Source organism: Lygodium microphyllum, chromosome 15, assembly GCF_053477565.2.
Source record: "Lygodium microphyllum isolate KBCC chromosome 15, Lygodium_microphyllum_v1.1.10, whole genome shotgun sequence".
Lineage (NCBI taxonomy): Eukaryota > Viridiplantae > Streptophyta > Polypodiopsida > Schizaeales > Lygodiaceae > Lygodium > Lygodium microphyllum.
Genome location: NC_141149.1, coordinates 55,201,950 through 55,222,886, shown reverse-complemented (window position 1 = coordinate 55,222,886; position 20,937 = coordinate 55,201,950). Strand labels below are relative to the sequence as shown.

The following is a 20,937-nucleotide window of genomic DNA, read 5'->3' as shown; positions in this document are numbered from 1 at the left end:
TGAGATAACTTAAGATGCTACCTATTGTAATCCCTTTAGGATAAAACTCTTTTTCATGTTTTCTCATTTTCTTAGCTATTTTTACTAAGCAACAACCACTATGACATATGAAGGATACATCGATAATTTCTAAGATGGAAGAACATGTAATGTCAAGCTCTACCATCGAAATGCACATTGGTCAAAATTATGATCTCTAAGCATCAGTATAGCAGTCTAAATAAGTGATAGAAAAATACTCCAAAAAATCATCAATATATAGCAATGATAATATTAACATATATTCCTCCAAAAAGTATGGTAGAAATTACGGTGAACATATTTTGATGGCAATTTTGACAACTATAAGAATGCATACCAACATGTACATTGACAATTGCAGAAAAACTATACACACTCTTATGCCAACTGTGTAGAGAGAAAAACTATACACCCTCCATGGGCCAAATCCCTACTATCCATGTTTATTAGCTTCTCATGCATCAATTACTATTGAAGCATGTATAGAATCCCATGCATGAATATAAATGATACAATAATTACTTGCATAAAGTAGGAAAGATACTACAAAATAGTTGAAATTGGAAATACAATATAATGATGTTCACATAATATAGTAGCAAATGAAAGTATAAATTCAAATTATATCAGTACACAAAACACAAGAAGATGTCTTAATAAAGTTATAACTCCTAATGCTAGAATCAAATATCTAATATTGGAGAATGGTGAGATATGTGATTGAAGATCTCATCCTCACACAAACCCTCATTGGTCCAATGTTACAAGAAGAAACAAATATAGATTACAAAAATTCTAAAATGAAACATAAAATGCAATATTATTAGCATATAATAAGATGCTATCTCTCGTCTCTTTAAAAATAGCTTATCCAAAATTTGTATAATCCCATGGCACCCTAGATACTCTTTCTCGAGCTTGATTGTCAAGAAAACTAAAAGTGCCTCCATATCTACCTCCTCCAAAACCATTCGTGCCCCTATAGTGTACCTCTTTCCTATGATATGGTCCCACAATAAGCTATCCACATTCTTCAAAATATACATGGGATCCAACGAATTGTTAATCTATAAGTGGGTCCAATATGGCAGCTTGTAGAAAACGAAGAACCATCACAGTCTGCTTGGATGTAACTCCTTGTGGACCATTTCCAACTCATACTAGCTTTGGGCATTTATTCGTGCTAGAGATTGACCAAGGAAACCTTTCCTTAGTTAATGACCCTCTAGCAAGAAATCGGCATATTCCTAATATACCACCTTTTTCACGGTCCATGATCTTTGGGAGTCTAACTGTGGCCCATACAATGGACATGCATGATAACCTGAGGTAACTAGACTTATCGCAATATCTCTATGTAATATGGATAATATGTGCAATATGGATAATATGTGCCATAGCCATAAAGAATGCACATATTATCCATATTGCAGAAATGACATTTTCAAGTATTGCAAAATGACCATTATCTTGCAAGAAATCCATGCTCAGTTGTTGCAACATCTATAAGATTATTCAAACTGGTGTCACAATATTCTCTCTCTCTCTCTCTCTCTCTCTCTCTCTCTCTCTCTCTTTGTGAGCTTTCATGAGAACATTGCTTCTCTCTCCCTCTCTTGTCGAGCTTAGAGATTATACTTGGCTCGAAACAACTCTCAAACCCTAGTTCCCTATACCAACCTAAATCATTATAAAATTAATTAATAGAGAAAGTGATAAAATTAAAAGACACTATCTTCTAATAGCCCAGTCCACATGCACCAACTAGGGTCATGATTCAAATTGCTAGATATTCAAAACCACAACCTAATGGAAAAGTGGAGGTGAGAGAGGGGAAAATCCTTAGAGGATATTTGAGGAAGGAGATATGAAAGTATGGATAAAAAAGTCATTGCTTGAATGTGTATCCTACATGGCATTGTTTCAAGAATATCTCATTTATTTCTCAACACAACAGGCTTGCCAAAGATGTCAAAAAAATCTATCAAGTATAAATCAAGAACATATGCCATTTTCATTTGAGCTATTGGGCCTATGGTTTATGATCCATCGGGGCTTTGATGATTAACACTACTCCTATAAGCATTGGGGCAAGGATAGTGAAGTAGGATGGTGAATGGGAAATGCATACTTGCGACAAGTGTGTATTGAATGTCACAGAAACTCTAGCAATATATAGCTTTGAAGGAGGATAGTGAATGGGAAATGTATACTTGTGACAAGTGTGTATTGAATGTCACAGAAACTCTAGCAATATATAGCTTTGCAGGACTAAATGTGATGAATATGAGAGTTAAGTCTTTAAAAAAATGTATTCATTAATATATGAGGTTGATCTAGAGAAGTTGTGTTGTCTGTTTATCACATGGATATGTTGTCTCTCATCACATCCTTACAGTTCTCCTCCTTGTCACTTTTCTAACATAGTACTACTAAAAGTAATTTCATATTTCTAATGGTGATACAAGTTCCACTTGTTGAGTTCTTGTTTTGCAACAAAGGGAACTTTCCAAAGCTTGATTTCTTTTCAGTTGTGTAGAGAAAAAAATGCTACACACTGACATGTTTATTTTAATTATTATGAGATCCAATGGTCAGATGAAATCATAGGATTAAAATAACATAATAGAAGATTAGATGATGCTAATTCTTTGCATGAAATTTGTAAAAAATTTTGACCAAGTACAATTATTTTTAGCTTTTTACATTCATACATGTGACGTGTATTAAATTTGCATTGAGATTCTAATTTCAAGTTTGAAGGTGCCTTGTTTGAGGTCCATGTGAAAATAGTTTTAATGATTATGGTTTGACAAGTTCAAGTTTCATAGAGTAGCAACTCAATTCAAGAAGGATGCTTTGAAAATTATTGAAGAATTTAAGCATCACAACTATGTTAAAAATCAACTCTTACCACTTGTGTGCCATCAAAAGATCCAAAATGTATTATTCCCTCTTATGAGGTCTTCTTAGAGACGCTTCACCACAATGGAAGAACTATTCATGGGTTCCAAGGAGGGCTTTTCTTCTAACCAATAGAGGATTATTTTCATCTACCAAGCCTTTATCTTGTCTAACATGTCCCCCTATTCACTTACAGGACACGTCTTAGCAGCCCATCAGGAAGAGAGTCTAGAAAGCGTTGTCCGGCACTCCCATGGAATGTCATGGGGTTTGCGATCTAGGTCCTTTCGAGTCTGCCACGAAGCGGAAGCATTCTGGCCATTCTCACTTAGGACTGACCTGAATTAGAGTTTTCCTAATGGTCAAATTCTTGGATTGGCAGCTAGCATCGAACCCCACGTGAACTACTTTACACAGACACGTCAGGGTTGAAGCGGATTCATGCTGCACTTGGTTCAAGGAGAATGGGAAACGAGAGAGATACAAAGCTCGACCTCTTAGCCCGTAAGGGATAGTCCCATTACGTTCCCCTAAAACAACATAAATTGGGTCTCTAGTACTCTAGATTCTAAGTCATCGTTCCTTGCTGCCAAATTCCTTCAAGAAAAGTTCCTAGCCAACCGGGACCACCCATCCGCAGGACAGACCCATGGCCACATCCACTGCACTTTCCTCAGGGTTGCTTTAGTTGTCTAATTATCTATCACATTTAGTTTGACACGCAAAAATATCTTTCTTAATTAGCCAATTATTCACTGGTTCCTTCACGTAATCTTAGCACTGATATAGAAAAACAATGTCAAGCAAGTTCCTTTTCAACAATTGATCATATTTATATTTGGAATACATCATATAATCCAGCCCAAAGGCTATTCCAAAATCGGCCCAAAGGCAATCCATAATCCACCCGAAGGCAATCCATAATCCGCCCGAAGTCAATCCAGCAATCCTCAGGGATTATTAATAAAAGTTTTCGCCCGTAGACTAGCATACAGGCTTGGAGATCCAATCTTGAGTCACATCGGCCTCTTGTGGAGGACCCGAAGGCAAGGGATTTACGGCCAGAGCCCCCCCTGGCACCCAAGCGTCCTCTTGCTCCAACTAGCGCCCACAGAGAGACCTCTCGCGGTGGTGTCATACTACTGTGCGTTCGAGGTATGGAATCCACCAAAAAGTTGTGTGTGTGACATTTGTTACTTTGTACATACTTAGTCGTTGTGTTTGCATTTTGTTTTGCATGGGCAGTATAGTGGAGAGGGGGTTGGAGCAAGAGGAACTTATCTGTAATACTCTAGTTGGTATGTATGCCAAGTATGGAAACTTGCCAGATGCTCATGTTATTTTTGATACATTACCCAATCGAGATGTTGTGACATGGAGCTCTTTGATTGGAGGATATACCCAACAAGAACACATTCAGGAGGCTTTGCAACTGTTTGATCGCATGAGTGATCTAGGTTGTGAGCCTGCTAGCTTCACGTACAATTGTGTTATAGACTTTCTCATCAAGGCATAAAGATTTGATGATGCATTGGAAATGTACAACAAAATGCAGAAAGTAGAAATTCATCCAGATAGTCTCACTGTGGGTATGGTTACTCTTGGACTATGCAAATCCAATAAAGTAGATGATTCTCCTCGAGCTGTATTTCCAAGTATTGTAGGCCGACCACGGCACACTGGTGTTATGGTTACTATGGGGCAGAAGGATGCTTATGTTGGTGATGAAGCTCAATCTATATGAGGAATATTGACTTTAAAGTATCCCATTGAGCATGGTATTGTTACCAACTGGGATGACATGGAGAGAAATTTGGCACCATACCTTCTACAATGAGCTCCATAATGCGCCTGAAGAGCATCCATTCCTCCACAGAAGCTTCACTAAATCCCAAGGCCAATAGAGAGAAGATGATACAAGTAATGTTTGGTACATTCAATGTGCCTACTATGTATGTTGCAATTCAGGCTGTGCTTTCACTATATGCCAGTGGCAGGACAACTGGTATTGTGTTGGATTCTAGTGATGATGTGACCCATACTGTGCCTATATATGAGGGTTATTCACTACCGCATGCTATTCTTCGTCTTGATTTGGCTGGACGAGACTTGACTGATGCATTGATGAAGGTTCTAATAGAACGAGGTTATTCCTTCAACACAACTGCTGAAAGGGAGATTGTCAGAGATATGAAGGAAAAGCTGTCATATCTTGCTTTGAATTTTGAACCCGAGCTTGAAATAGCCAAAAGCAGCTCTTCCCTTGAAAAGAGCTATGAACTTCTTGATGGCCAGGTCATCACCATTGCTGCTGAACGTTTTAGGTGCCCTGAAGTCCTCTTTCAGCCATCTCTTATTGGAAGGGAATCCTGCTTTGATACATATGACTCCCGGAGTACAAATTGGCGGTGGTGGAGACTCTCTTGGGCAGTAGTACAATGCTCCAGAAAATGTTATTGGAGAAAGGGGCAGTGACATAATTATTGTTGGTCAAGGGATTCTGAAGGCAAGTGATCCTTTAGCTGTTGCTCATACTTCTCGTCTGCAAATGGGCAGGTAATCTTGCGTAAGCCTGCGTGGGAGTCGGAAATCTGCTATTATTGTGAGGGGCCGCTTTTCGGTATGAAAAAGCTACGTGTGGTATACTAAGAAAAGGGGGAACCAGAAAAACTTCGCTTAGGGGAAGAGAAAGAGGACAACAGCTTGCTGAGTGATTGGGGATGAATTGTGACATTGACGTTGGTTCTTGGAAGCTACGACGAAGGAAACGATGGCAGCATTGCAGAAGACAAAGAGAATGAGTTTAACAAAGAAGTGATGAAGATGAAGATGAAAAGAAGTGCTGATGCATCAAAGTACTGGAAGAATCATCAACGTGCATTTCAAAAATAAGTAAAAGTCGAAGGTTTCAACAAACATGAAGTTGAGGATGTGATATAGTGGAAGGTAATGACGATGAGGTTTGAGGGGAGGAAACCGAGGACGAACGACTGGTACTGCTAAAGGTGAAAGAAGCCGATGACACTCTCTGATCTGCAGAGGACAACGTTGCTGAGAAGAAGGTCAAAGGCAATCATCAGCAAAGTCGATGTGCGAAAAGATGAACACTAAACGCATGCAGAGGGCTGAGATGAAAGTATTTAGTGGAGCTTATCCAGACTACAGTCATGACCACTTCAGTAGTCATAAAGCGAAGGAAGGTGTTGATAAGATTGAAGAGGTGAAAACTGTTGAAGATGTTTCTACACCCACTATTGATGGGAAAGAGGAACAGGACTAGAGAGAGGCATTTAAAGTGGACACAAGCGATTTCAAGCTAAATTTAGGGGTGGGAGCTTACAGGACAGAGGACTTGTAGCCTTATGTTTTGAATGTTGTGAAGAAGGCTAAAAAGATTATGTTAGAGAAGGGCGAGAACAAAGAATATATTCCGATTGAGGGGTTAACAACTTTCAACAAAGTCACTGCAGAGTTACTTCTTGGAGCTAATAATCCAGTGATCAAAGAAGGAAGAGTGGCCACAGTTCAGTTGCTCTCATGAACATGGTCTCTTTGGCTTGCAGCGGCCTTCATCCAACGATACCTACCTTGAGCAAAAGTGCTTATTTCTTCTCCAACTTGGGGAAACCACAAGAATATTTTGAATGATGTTGGTGTTCCATGGTCAGAGTATAGATACTTTGATCCAAAGACAGTTGGTCTAGATTTTGATGGGATGATATCCGATATTAAGGTTGCTCCTGCAGGTTCAATCATTCTGTTACATGGCTGTACACACAATCCCACAGGAATTGATCCTACTTAAGAGCAATAGGAGATCATTGATGATGTTATTCAAGAGAAAAGTCACACTGCTTTCTTTGATGTGGCCTATCAGGGCTTTGCCAATGGCAGTCTTGATGATGATGCCAGTCCCGTAAGACGATTTGCTACTCGTGGGATGGAGTTGTTGATTTCACAATCCTATATTAAGAATATTGGATTATATGCTGAGCGGATTGGAGCCACAAATGTAATTACATCTTCACCCAAAGTTGCCACTGCAAGCTAATTTGGCTTTCTATTCATCTTCAGTTATTGTAGAAATAAAACCCAGAAACTTGATGTCATTTTCTCATCTTGCTTATTCGCTTGATTGATCTTCTATCTTGGAGTTTCTCAAGGACCTCTATGGTCGCGACTTTTCTTTCGAAATCCCTTCCACATCTTTGGTGAACCCGATGTGAAAGCGTCGCATTAAAAAAATTTCAGAATGGGAGATACTTCAGCATCAATTTCAGCCTCTTCTATGATTCGTGCTTTGTCCTCTACTTCAGCTTCATCATCGACTTCTGCTTCAAGTACTTCTCTACAAATGATTTAAAGCAGATTTTGTAGAATATGTCTATGTATATGCAGCTTCAAAATTAGCAGACACAATTGTATATGCAACAATAGTAGCAGTTACATCAACAATTGTCTCAGCAAAGGCAACTATATTCGGAGCAAGAGAATGCAATCGTGTGACTAAGGCGATTGAAGAAGTTGAGAATGAAAAGAAGCTATTTGATGGCCGTAATGTATTGGCTTATTTGAAGACATATGAGATCAAGATGGGATTTTCTGGAGTACCAACAGGACTTATGAGTAAATATTTCCTTCGCCTTGTCACACCTGCCTTGAGGGTAAAAGTGACTGATCTTTTTCTTCAAAATTCGCATTGGCAAGATTTTAAGAAGGCCTTGAAAGAGGAGTATTTTCTTGAGGACTTTGGGATGGCTACATGGCGATCATTCCGAGAGTGGGTCTACATGCCAAACAAAGGTCTAGCTGCTTCAGAATTGATACGAGAATTTGAAGAGAGGTATAGTCAGCTTGATGCCATTGAACAAAGAGCATTGGATGTTGAGAAAGTTGAGCTTTTCTTGCAAGTTACAGATCTTGCTCTTTAGGAAGAATTAGGAGAGCTTCTTGAAGATTGCACAAAGCCTATGGGTCTTTAAAAAATTTGGCAAGATGCCCAGGATGCGGTCTCGACTTTGACCAAGAGGCGGATACAGAAGACCCGCTTACAGAATGGATCCATGATACCAATGCCATCTTCTACTCCTATGTCTGCTTCTACCCCTATCATTTCTTCTCTTCCTCAGCCACTTTCTTGGCCTATGCCAGTGCCTACTGTTTCTAATCCTCTTGTTCCTCCTGTTCCAAGACCAATATCGGGTCCTTCTGCTCCAAAACCATCCGCTCTGTTGGTTCCTTCCTCTCTTGATGACATAATCAAAGGCATAATGAATTAGACACTGGAGTCAGTTAAAGAAGAATTGGTGGGAAAATTGAAAGAGCAATTTGCTTCGACCGCACCTACTATTTCTTCTAGTGCTCCTAGTGCTTTTAGTGCTCCTAGTGCTCCTAGTGCACCTAGGAGAGATCGAAGATGTATTTGGTGTGATAGTACGGACCATCAGTATTGTAGGGATTGTGAATCTTTTCAAGATGCAAGGAGGAAGAATTTGGTATTTTGGGGACAAGATGGCAAGATCTGGTTGACTGAAACAGGAGCTCCACTTGCTACCAATTTTGGGAAAGGCAGAATGAAGAAATTAGTAGATGATATGGCTGCGCCTACTTGTTATGTGGCAGCTAGAGGAGATGCTTCTGCATATGGAGTTCAGATTGAGAAAGGATCAGAGAGTCAGTCAACATTATGGACTTATGCTATGGAGACGACAAACAAGGTGAAAATTGAGCAAACAGTTTTGACTAGTGCAGGTTCTAGCATCAAATCTGAGATAGGTTGGGATTTGCCTGTTGACAGGTATACTATTTATGCCTACTTGGTCAAGTCTCAAGGAGCAGATGTACTTGTTGAGGAGAAGCATAAGAGAGATGAAGAGAATCCAAATGCAGCTAAAAAGACTAGAGGGAGTGAGTTTGTTACTTCACCTACTGTAGGGCCGTCTTTGAGACCAGGGCCAGAACGACAAATGGAGGATGCTCAAAAGAAAGAAAATATATAGGAACCTAGACAGAGAAAGCAACCAGAGTTTAGATTAATGTCCGATATTGAGATATCTACGAACATGAAGAAAATCTTTAATGACAAGATACTTGGCAGTGAGGTGACTTTTACTATTTCTAAGGTTTTGGGCATCTCGAAAAGATAGTTTCAAGATCAGTTCCAAGAAGTCCTAAAGAGGAAAAGACATACATTTCCTACTACTGATACACAGGGAGTTCTGATTGGGGAGTTGGATGAGGATGAGGATGAGGTTATGGTTAAGAATGCTTCTGTTTTTCCGCAGACAGAGAAGAGAGTTCAGCTTATGCATTATGCTGAATTGATGAGCCTATCTTGGTACCGCGTAGTCATTTTTTGCGGAGTCATTGGGCTAGGGAAACTACAGAAACAATGGTAAAAATTGGAGAGAAACAGGTGCCTTATGTTGCTTTGGTGGATCATGGTTCAAAGATTAATCTCATAGTTCATGGAGTTTATGAAAGTAATAGATGGCCTATGGATGTAGAGTATGGGTGGCATATGAGAGCCGCTGACAACACTGCAGGTGATTTGTATACTACCTATCCCACTGTCAGGATTTCTATTGGAGATGTAGAGGAGGATTTCCATTTCTTTGTGCAGGATTCATGCTCTTACCCCATAATCCTAGGACAACCATTCATTACAGAGATGCACATGGAGATGAAAGTAATGGATGATGGATCTGCTTATGCACGGATTCGCAGTAAAGATGGTATGAGAGTAGTCCAGTTTATGATTGTGTGTGTAAATCATGCAAGAAACAGAGATACTCTTCGAGATGCACCTTTGCCCACAATGAGGGATTCAGGTTTTCATTAGGTACCGCTGTTCTGCGAGACGACGGTGGTACAGAGTAGAGGAGATTGGAGTTCTCGCCTCCTGGCAACAGTGTTTTCTCCTCCAATTTTAGTGGAATTTCAGCAAACAGTTTGATGAGTTATCAGAAGATCTCTAAGTTGCCTAGAGCTGCCATGCAGTACATATGCAAGAAGGAGAAAGATTTGAAAAATGCAGGTATTTTAGAGGATGATGAGCATATAGATGGGATGTATGATAGTATGGTTTGTACAAATATGATGATAGAGATGGAAAATATGCTGAAAACTGATATGTAGAGTTGTCACAGTAATGTATCAGAGCAGTCCCTGGACATGTTTCATGAAATTTTAGATTTTGTGTCACAGATAGAGTCAGAGGATGAGGTGACTCAACAAAAAGTGTTGAGTGCTGAAGAAATTCAGCAAACAGAGTTTGTGGCTAATTATGATTAGCCTACAGAGACATAGAGGGCTGAAAACTTTCAGCCAACAGAGTTTACTACTGAAATATTTCAGCATCCAGAGTTTAGGGTTGTTCCTATGTAGTCCATAGAGTAGAGGGCTAAGGATATTCAGCCACCACCAGAGGGCAGAATTGCTGATTTACAGCAAGATTTGAGTAGTGCAGAGGATCATAATGAAGCTAGGGTTGACACAAAATACAAGACTATAGATAAGAAGGTGAAGCCGGTAGTAGGACCGCTTCCACCTGATAGTGATCAACAAATAGAGAGGGCTGCCAAGCAGCCAACTTTGAGGAATCTAGAGCATATAGGCCATAAATTTTCAGCGGAGACTCTTGCTGAATTAAAAATTGGAAATGGTGATTTTTTGCTACCCTCAGAGAATCAATGCTTTCAGGATATGCTTGAGCGACATGGAAGGGGGTTTGTTTTTTTCTCACATGAGATTGGATGTGTGAATCCGGATATTGTTGCCCCTATGGTGATCTTTACTATTCCTCATATTCCATGGAACCTCTGACCTATTCCAGTGCCTAGGGCACACCTGCCAAAGCTATTTGACTTGTTGAATGAGAAAATTAGGATGGGAATCCTAAAGCCTTCATCTGCACCATACTCAAATAGGTGGTTTACGGTTACAAAGAAGAATGGTACTCTTCGATTTATACAAGATATGCAGCCAGTAAATAGAGTTACTATCAGGAATGTTGGTATAGGTCTAGTTGTGGATGAGTTTGCAGAAGCATTTGCTGGACGTGCCATCTATTCTTTAGGTGACTTGTAATTGGGATATGATCAGTTTCGGTTGGCCTTGGAAAGCAAGGACATAACCACTATGAGAACTCCTATTGGGCTTTTCAGGATGTGTACCTTGCCTCAAGGTGCCACTAATTCTGTTGTGCATATGATGAATGCCATGCATAAGGTCCTTCATGAGTACATACCTCAGCTTATCATGCCGTTCTTGGATGATGTGCCCATTAAGGGGTGTGCAAAAGAGGAGAATGATGAGAGTCTAAATGAGCAGGGATGCAGATACTTTGTGGCTGATCATATTGCAGCTTGTGAAAAGATTTTGGCCAGGTTAGAAGAAGTGAACTTCTAGCAGGGCAAAAATCTATTTTTTGGAGTAAATGAGGTTGTCATTGTTGGACATATGTGTGGGTATTATGGCAGGAAACCTTCACCTGAAAAGGTGGATGCTATAGAAAAGATTACGGAGTATTATTCTGCCACTTCAGAGGTATGGAGATTCATTGGATCCTGTGTGTTTTACATGATTTGGATACCCCATTTTGCACACATAGCAGATTGTTTATATTAGCTGCTTAGAAAGGGGCACAAATTTTATTAGGATGAGAGCCACACTAGAGCCATGCAGAAATTGAAGAAGTTATTGCAGATTGCTCCTACTCTAGGAAATCAGATTATAATTGTAGAAGGCCTATTGTATTGACAGTTGACACTAGTGCAATTGGCATAGGTTGGGCTGTGGGTCATGATGATGCAAATGGAAATAGGTATGCTATTTTATTTGGGGCGAAAGTCCTAAACGAGAGACATAGAAGGTATCCGCAAATCAAGAGGGAATTACTAGGAATTTTTATGGCTCTCAAATGTGACAAGGAGTACTTTATTGGAGCCCCAGTTGTGGTAGAGACAGATTGCTTGCCATTGATAGGTATGATTAAGAGTTGCTCTACTCCGGATATAGCTATGCTGAGATGGATTGCATACATCAAGTCATTAAATCCAGAATTTAAACACATAGTAGGAAAAGATAATCCAGTGATGGCGGATATGCTGTCTAGAGCCAGATATGATGATGAGGAGACACTACTTGCAAAAGAGGATGATGTAGAAATTTTAGCCGCTATGGTTGATCATGTTTGCCATGTCTATGATATTGTGGCTTTCATAGAAGAACTCTATGTTGGAGAATCATTGCAGATTGGCAAGTACCTTAGTACACTAAGCAAAAGAGATGAATGGACATATGAAGAGTTCAAGAAGATCAGAAGAAAAGCCTATGGTTATTTTCTCAAGGATGGATTTATTTGGAAGCACCGGAAGAAAAGAGGCGGATTTCCCTTGCGGGTTGTCTGCGATAAAGAGACCCAATTACAGGTGATGAGAGAGATTCATGAGAGGCCTTGGGCTGATCATAGAGGAATATAGGCTACTTATGAGAAAATCAAGGAAAAATATTGGCGGAAAGGCATATACAGAGATGTTTCTCGCTTTGTAGAGACTTGCAGAGACTGTCAGATGTATTCCGTGGTGCATCATCGAGATGAGCTTCAATCGACCTATCCGCTATGCATTCATTATAAGTGGGTAGTTGACTTGGTTACTATGCCGATGGGTCTATGGCAGATGAGATATATTGTTTTGGCTAGAGAGGATCTTACCAATCATGTTGAGGGCAGACCTTTGAGAACGAAGACCACTAGTGCAGTGTGTAAGTTCTTATTGGAAGAAATTTTTTGGAGGTATGGTTGTGTTGGTAAGATCACTGCAGATCGCGGTGAATTGGATACAAATGAAGCTAGGGAGTTTTTCTCTCAACTAGGAATCAAGTTGGCTCCAACCACAGCATACAATCCAGAGGAAAATGGAAAAAATGAAAGAGGGCATCCGACGATAGTGAAAGCATTAGCCAAAGCATGGAGAGGACGGATTGGAGAATGGCCGAGACTTCTACCATTTGCTTTGTGGGCTGATCGTACGACTCACAGTGTTACTACACGATATATGTCCGCAGAGTTGATGTATGGTCAGAAACCAGTTATGCCGACTGAGACTTGTGCTTTGACTTGGTCAGTTTTACCTTGGCAGGAGGAATTGATGAGAATCTTTGGATCCAACAGTTGGAGAGAAGACCAGAGGATATTCAACTAGCTATTGACAGATTGAAGGTCGCTAGACTTAGAAATAAGGACAGGTTTGACAGCAAGCATCGCTTGTGGCCTAGAGCAATAGAAGAGGGAGACTAGGTATTAGTCTTTGATAGCAGCCTTGAAAATCAGTATATTGCACTTCGAAAGATGGTGAAAAGATGATTTGGGCCGTACATAGTCAGACATGTCTTTGACAATGCAATATATGAACTGACTGAATTGGATGGGATGGTGCTTAGAGTGCCCATTGCAGGAAAAAGAATCAAGATTTTCAAGAAAAGAGATTATGAGGATTATGCATTGGAAGAATTTGCAAGAGAAGAGCAACGAGAAGAAACTCCAGTAGAAGAGACAGATGATATCACAGATAATCTTGCTGATATACCGAAAATAGACAATGAAGAGATTGATCTGTACGTGGATCTTGACGACAATGATCATGGGTAGTTGGCCCATCCGGAGGATGCGCAAGATCAGAGCGGGGGGATGTCGTACTACTATGCACCCGAGGTGTGGAATCCACCAAAAAGTTGTGTGTGACATTTGTTACTTTGTACATACTTAGTCGTTGTGTTTGCATTTTGTTCTCCGTGGGCAGTATAGTGGAGAAGGGGTTGGAGCAAGAGGAACTTATCTGTAATGCTCTAGTTGGCATGTATGCCAAGTATGGAAACCTACCAGATGCGCATGTTATTTTTGATACACTATCCAATCGAGATGTTGTGACATGGAGCTCTTTGATTGGAGGATATACCCAACAAGAACACATTCATGAGGCTTTGCAACTGTTTGATCACATGAGTGATCTAGGTTGTGAGCCTGCTAGCTTCATGTACAATTGTGTTATAGACTTTCTCATCAAGGCATAAAGATTTGATGATGCATTGGAAATGTACAATAGAATGCAAAAAGTAGAGATGCATCTAGATAGTCTCACTGTGGGTATGGTTACTATTGGACTATGCAAAGCCAATGAAGTAGATGATGCTCCTCGAGCTGTATTTCCAAGTATTATAGGACAACCACGGCACACTGGTGTTATGGTTGCTATGGGGCAGAAGGATGCTTATGTTGGTGATGAAGCTCAATCTAAATGAGGAATATTGACTTTAAAGTATCCCATTGAGCATGGTATTGTTACCAACTGGGATGACATAGAGAAAATTTGGCACCATACCTTCTACAATGAGCTCCGTGTTGCGCCTAAAGAGCATCCAGTCCTCCTCACAGAAGCTTCACTGAATCCCAAGGCCAATAGAGAGAAGATGATACAAATAATGTGTGATACATTCAATGTGCCTGCTATATATGTTGCAATTCAAGCTGTGCTTTCACTATATGCCAGTGGCAGGACAACTGGTATTGTGTTGGATTCTGGTGATGATGTGACACATATTGTGCCTATATATGAGGGTTATTCACTACCGCATGCTATTCTTCATCTTGATTTGGCTGAATGAGGTTATTCCTTCGCCACAATTGCTGAAAGGGAGATTATTAGAGATATGAAGGAAAATCTGGCATATGTTGCTTTGGATTTTGAACAGGAGCTTGAAATAGCCAAAAGCAGCTCTTCCCTTGAAAAGAGCTATGAACTTCCTGATAGCCAGGTCATCACCATTGGTGCTGAATGTTTTAGGTGCCCTGAAGTCCTCTTTCAGCCATCTCTTATTGGAAGGGAATCATGCTTTGATACATATGTCTCCCGGAGTACAAATTGGCAGTGGTGGAGACTCTCTTGGGCAGCACTACAATGCTCCAGAAAATGTTATTGGAGAAAGGGGCAGTGACATAATTATTGTTGGTCAAGGGATTCTGAACGCAAGTGATCCTTTAGCTGCTGCTCATACTTATCATGTGCAAATGGGCAAGCAGTCTTGCGTAAGCCCGCATGGGAGTCGGAAATCTACTGCTATTGTGAGGGGCTGCTTTTCGGCATGCAAAAGCTGCGTGTGGTATACTAAGAAAAGGGGGGACCAGAAAAACTTTGCCTGGGGGAAGAGAAAGAAGACAACAGCTTGTTGAGTGATTGGGGACGAATTGTGACATCGACCTTGGTTCTTGGAAGCTACGATGAAGGAAACGGTGGCAGCATTGCAGAAGACAAAGAGGATGAGTTTAACAAAGAAGTGATGAAGATGAAGATGAAAAGAAGTGTTGCTGCATCAAAGTACTGGAAGAATCATCAACATGCATTTCAAAAATAAGTAAAAGTCGAAGGTTTTAACAAACATGAAGTTGAGCATGTGAGACAGTGGAAGGTGAAGACGATGATGTTTGAGGGGAGGAAACCGAGGACGAACGACTGGTACTACTGAAGGTGAAAGAAGCCGATGATGCTCTCTAATCTGCAAAGGACAACGTTGCTGAGAAGAAGGTCAAAGACAATCATCAGCAAAGTCGATGTGCGAAAAGATGAACACTAAACACATGCAGAGGGCTGAGATGAAAAGTACTTAGTGGAGCTTATCCAGACTACAGTCGGGACCACTTCAGCAGTCATAAAGCGAAGGAAGGTGTTGATAAGACTAAAGTGGTGAAGACTGTTGAAGATATTTCTACACCCACTATAGATGGGAAAGAGGAACAAGACTAGAGAGAGGCATTCAAAGTGGACACAAGCGATTTCATGGTAAATTTAGGAGTGGGAGCTTACAGGAAAGAGAGGACATGCAGCATTATGTTTTGAATGTTGTGAAGAAGGCTAAAAAGCTTATGTTAGAGAAGGGCGAGAACAAAGAATATATTCCGATTGAGGGGTTAACAAATTTCAACAAAGTCACTGCAGAGTTGCTTCTTGGAGCTGATAATCTAGTGATCAAAGAAGTAAAAGTGGCCACAGTTCAGTTGCTCTCATGAACAGGGTCTCTTCGACTTGCAACGGCCTTCATCCAACAATACCTACCTGGAGCAAAAGTGCTTATTTCTTCTCCAACTTGGGGAAACCACAAGAATATTTTGAATGATGCTGGTGTTCCATGGTCAGATTATAGATACTTTGATCCAAAGACAATTGGTCTAGATTTTGTTGGGATGATATCCAATATTAAGGCTGCTACTGCAGGTTCAATCATTATGTTACATGGCTGTGCACACAACCCCACAGGAATTGATCCTACTTCAGAGCAATAGGAGATCATTGCTGATGTTATTCAAGAGAAAAGTCACACTGCTTTCTTTGATGTGGCCTATTAGGGCTTTGCCAGTGGCAGTCTTAATAATGATGCCAGTCCCGTAAGACGATTTGCTACTCGTGGGATGGAGTTGTTTATTTCACAGTTCTACAACAAGAACCTTGGATTATATGCTAAGCAGATTGGAGCCACAAATGTAATTACATCTTCACCCAAAGTTGCCACTGCAAGCTAATTTGGCTTTCTATTCATCTTCAATTATTGCAGAAAAAAAAAACAGAAACTTGACGTCATTTTCTCATCTTGCTTATTTACTTGATTGATATTCTATCTTGGAATTTCTGAAGGACCTCTGTGGTCATGACTTTGCTTTCAAAAACCCTTCGATAGCGGGTTCGGTCCACGTACCCGGCGCGGCTAGCAACCCCCTTGGATAGGGCTAGGCAGACAATCGGGGTTAACTGATGCTGCCTCTCCCTCCATGCCTTCAACCTGAAGTATTAATTATTTTTCAATCTTTAGTTCTTTGAGCAAAACAATACAAACAATGCTCCTAAAGTGTACAAACACAATCAATCCTTCTCTCCGAATGCATCCAACATTCGATCTGGGATCAATTGTGACTTGGCAAGATCCCCAAGGGTTTCATTGCTTGTTTATCCTTTTATCCTTGGGTTACGATCATACCCTGTTAACCCAAATTAACCAACACCTTAGGTTCCTTAAATTAAGACTGTAAATCCTGGCGACCTCGTCGCTCTGACTTGATTTGTCAATTTCTTGCTAGGCAATTAATAGTTACCCTAACTTGGCAACTTAGCCTTACAGAAGGGTAATGTAATAGGATACCTACTCATCCTCTTGCAATTTAGACTCACACTAGAACCTACCAACCTTGTCCCAAGGACTGGTAAATCTATCTTGCGATTCAACACAAAGCCATGCGACGATGTAACTTGTTGTACGAGACAAGTGTCGCACCTAACTTGTGGGATGATTTCTCCCATCACATGGCGTTTCTTGGTCAAGAAATATGCTTGATCAAGATGTAGGGTTTGGGATGTCCTCTTGACTCAACCCAACCCTAACCATACTAGGTCAACAACGCTTGGCCCTAGGGTTCCTAAACTCAATCAAAAGTCGAGTATTAGGCTAATTTTCCCTAGGGTAAAAACCCTAGATCGTTATTATATGGGTGACTAACTAATCCCTAACATTCCGTGAATGTGGGTAGGACCTTTGGGTTTGAAAGTTTTGACTTGGTATCCCAAGTGCGATACTAGGCAGAATTTTTAGCGTACTAAACTCTACCTAGCGCATTGAGGTAATCACCGTTTGAGCTACACCACTGCAAGAGAATTACCTATTCGAACTAATTGTCTTGATAAGAAAGGATCCTTCCTTAAGATGCTAATAATTTTTTCCTAAAAAGATGTAAATAATCCCAAAATGCAACATTACATGTGAGTATGCGAATTATAGACTTTACCCTCTTTGCTACTATAAGGCTTGCAATAACCCTTTTCTTTTCCTTGCATAAATCATAGTGATTGACGATTTAGACTAACTTGTATAGAAATCTAGTTGAGTTTCAACGAGAATTATTCCTATAAACCCTTTGTCCAATGCATTGAATTCATGATTTAACATGAAATGCATCTTTTTCCAAAACATCTTCGATAAAAGAAGTTCATGAATGTCACAATACCATTCATGATTTTAATTTGTCCTTCGACACTTAACAAACCTAGGATGCAATTAACATTGCATGCAATATGCATGGTACATAAATCTGATCTTCCATGTAATGCAATTACTTGGACAACATTTTTATGGACGTTGATGATTATTTCCTACGAATCACATCTAGGGAATCATTTCCTAAATGCATTAAGTGCTTGTTCTTTCTTGCGAGGAAGACAATGATGCATTTAAACAATTTCATCTTTTTAATATATGCAATATGCGTTTAGGATTGTCACTTTGGAAATACACGCAAAGAGAAACATGCAACTAAACTCGTAAGATGAATGAGTAATTTGCATTCATAACTTTCCCATGAAAGGTAAACGTGCCTAATGCATTCCTTTTATGCGGAATTAAACTTCTAAAAAACCTGGGCATGAGGACTCGCAGCGATGTCCACGTGTAAACTTGGGTTGGAGACTCCCACACGTGCGCCTTGCGTCTTTTGTTTTGGGGCTATTTATGCAGCGTATCTTTTTGTTGCAGCAACTCCCCTTGGGTTACTCATGGGTTCTCAAGACTCAAAGTCTGCGATCTTCCTCTCCTACACAAGATCAGGGCCTTGGAGGCTTAGGTTTAAATTCCCAGGGATAAGCTCTATGCACAAGGCTCACAGAACGTGACGTGGAGGGGAATGATTGGGAAGAAGGGGTGAAGGCGACGATTGAGGGAGATGGAGATGATGATTATGGTGAGAATGACGATGGTAGGGCCATGACGCAACTGGCGATGGAGGTGGATCTGCCCCGGCAGTAGCCCGTGATGGCGATGATGGCAGGCAGTGTGACAGGCAGGGTCTCCCTTCTCTCTCCTCGTGCCTCTCCCCCAAGCTCCAAGGGGGAGGTCTTATAGGTAGAGGGGAGAAAGGATAGCCACCCCCGTGGCATAATTGAATGCCCTCTCTCTCCCCCATGCTCTCCACCTCACAAGGAGTTTTCACACTCCCTCTCATACTCCTCTCCCCTGCCATGCATCGGCTGAGGGGAGGGGGTAAATAAAAAAAGAATTCCTTAATCTTAACCATTATCCATTTGCTCCCTTTTCCAAGAAGGGTGTTCTCTTGCGTAATTGCCAACATTTTACGATGTGGGAGATCCCTTTGGGGTGTCTTATTGCGTGGGTGTGTGGGGTTTAAGTTTGACTTAATATTTTGAGTGGAAATATTACATTCTCTCCCCCTTAGAGGAATTGAGATGTCCTTATCTCAAGAAGAACTAGGGGTATTGTTGGTTGAGAGTACTTTCATCTATCGAAGTGGCATCCTCTTCGGGATAATCTTTCCACTGGATGAGGTATTCTCTCAAGGTTCTGGATCTCAAATGCCTCTCCGTAACATCTAAGAGCCTATCAGGCCATAGCTCAAGGACTCCTTGGCTAGGCATTGCAACTTGTTGATCATCAAGCACCTGATTAGGGCTAGGTATATACTTCTTCAGTAGACTGATATGGAATACATTATGAACCTTTAGGTTCTCAGGGAGTTGAAGTCTGTAAGCATTAAGTCCTAGGCACTTGAGGTTCTTGTAGGTGTAAAATATTACACAGCGCAGCGAACAGAATCTGAGAAAGAGATAGAGAGTGCACAACAGAAAAGAGGAGAATCAGTAAATTCTTTAACTCCAAACAACTGATACAAAGATGGCTCTGTCCACCCGTACGCTTCCACTATGTGAAGCTTAGATGGCGATCTAGACAGAAGATAGGTGAAGAGCTTAAGGCTAGCTGGAACAACAACTCTGACAGGGTGAAAGATAAGTGATAGATTGGTGCGCAGATCGGTCGCAGATAGCTCACGTGGTGAATCCTGGAAGGTTCCCAAGAACAAAGTACTCTACTTTTTAGCACAAAAACCCATGTAAAAGCAAGCACGACAAGAGGCAAGAGACAAATTGGGTTCAATCTCCCCCATGCCTTGTGTGAGCGCTTCACAAAGCATGTATTTTATGTATATTTCCAATCTTCATGCTCAATAATAGCCCAATTACAAAAATATGACAAGCTTTTTAGCTTTTGAGTTTGCTTTCTACAAAAATAGGAAAATAAAGCTAATGGACGGTGCCCATAGAGTCTGGCATGCCCAATCTCAATGTCCAAATAGAAATAACATATCCGGGCGCATAAGCGCATACAAAATAATAATCGATAATCAATGTCTCAATAGACATAACAAAATATAGGCGTGGCGCCTATCAAAATATAGTCCAAAGGTCGAAAACCCGCTAGACTCCAATGCTTTCCTCCGCCACTGTTGCTATCTCTACACATCAACTGAAGCATTCACAATCGTTAGTAAAATAACACAATTAAACCGACAAAAGTGAATACCTAGTAGTCTTCAGCTACATAAATAAATCAACTGGTTAGAAATAAATCCTAACCTTAATTTATTACGACTGCACACTCTAAACTCATAAACGTTTATTAATTTAATATGCATTTTGCGGAATCACCCGCTATGGAATCACCCATGTACACACTAAATTAATGAAACGCCCGAAAAGGACAAGCGTCCCCATCAACTTCTCGCACAAAGAATCCTCTTTGCGTATGAGCCCCGGTCATCTAAGTTTACGGAATCCACCGTAAAACCTCACGGAATCCACCATGGAATATGCCTCCTGGCATCATACCCCCGGGGTGGGATAGCAATTGACCTCAATTGCTATTAGCTCAATGTGGAGCTAACAGAGTGGGGAAAGCATTTAGGTCTCTAGCGTGCATCCATTGTGCTTCCTCTACAGGATGGTTCTTAAATTTTACTAGATATCTAGAATATCTTCGGCCAGTTCTAGTGGTCATATAGTCAGTGTCTATCATGGCTTCTGGTTCAAGTATTTCAGTCTCTTCTTCTAGTAAAGGTGGGTTTTCATAGACAGGGTGGATAGGTAATTGTCCTCTAAATGGTCTCAATAAACTAATATGAAATGT

General features: G+C 40.6%; 4 pseudogenes; all 4 read left to right on the top strand.

The window, feature by feature from the left end:
* Positions 1–4,597: 4,597 nt before the first annotated feature.
* LOC148024546 (actin-3 pseudogene) lies at positions 4,598–5,817 on the top strand (annotated as a pseudogene).
* Positions 5,818–6,025: 208 nt separating this feature from the next.
* On the top strand, positions 6,026–8,859 carry LOC148024545 (aspartate aminotransferase, chloroplastic pseudogene; annotated as a pseudogene).
* Positions 8,860–14,154: 5,295 nt separating this feature from the next.
* Positions 14,155–14,919, top strand: LOC148024544 (actin-104-like; annotated as a pseudogene).
* Positions 14,920–15,066: 147 nt separating this feature from the next.
* On the top strand, positions 15,067–16,498 carry LOC148024543 (aspartate aminotransferase, chloroplastic pseudogene; annotated as a pseudogene).
* The last annotated feature ends 4,439 nt before the right edge of the window (positions 16,499–20,937 follow it).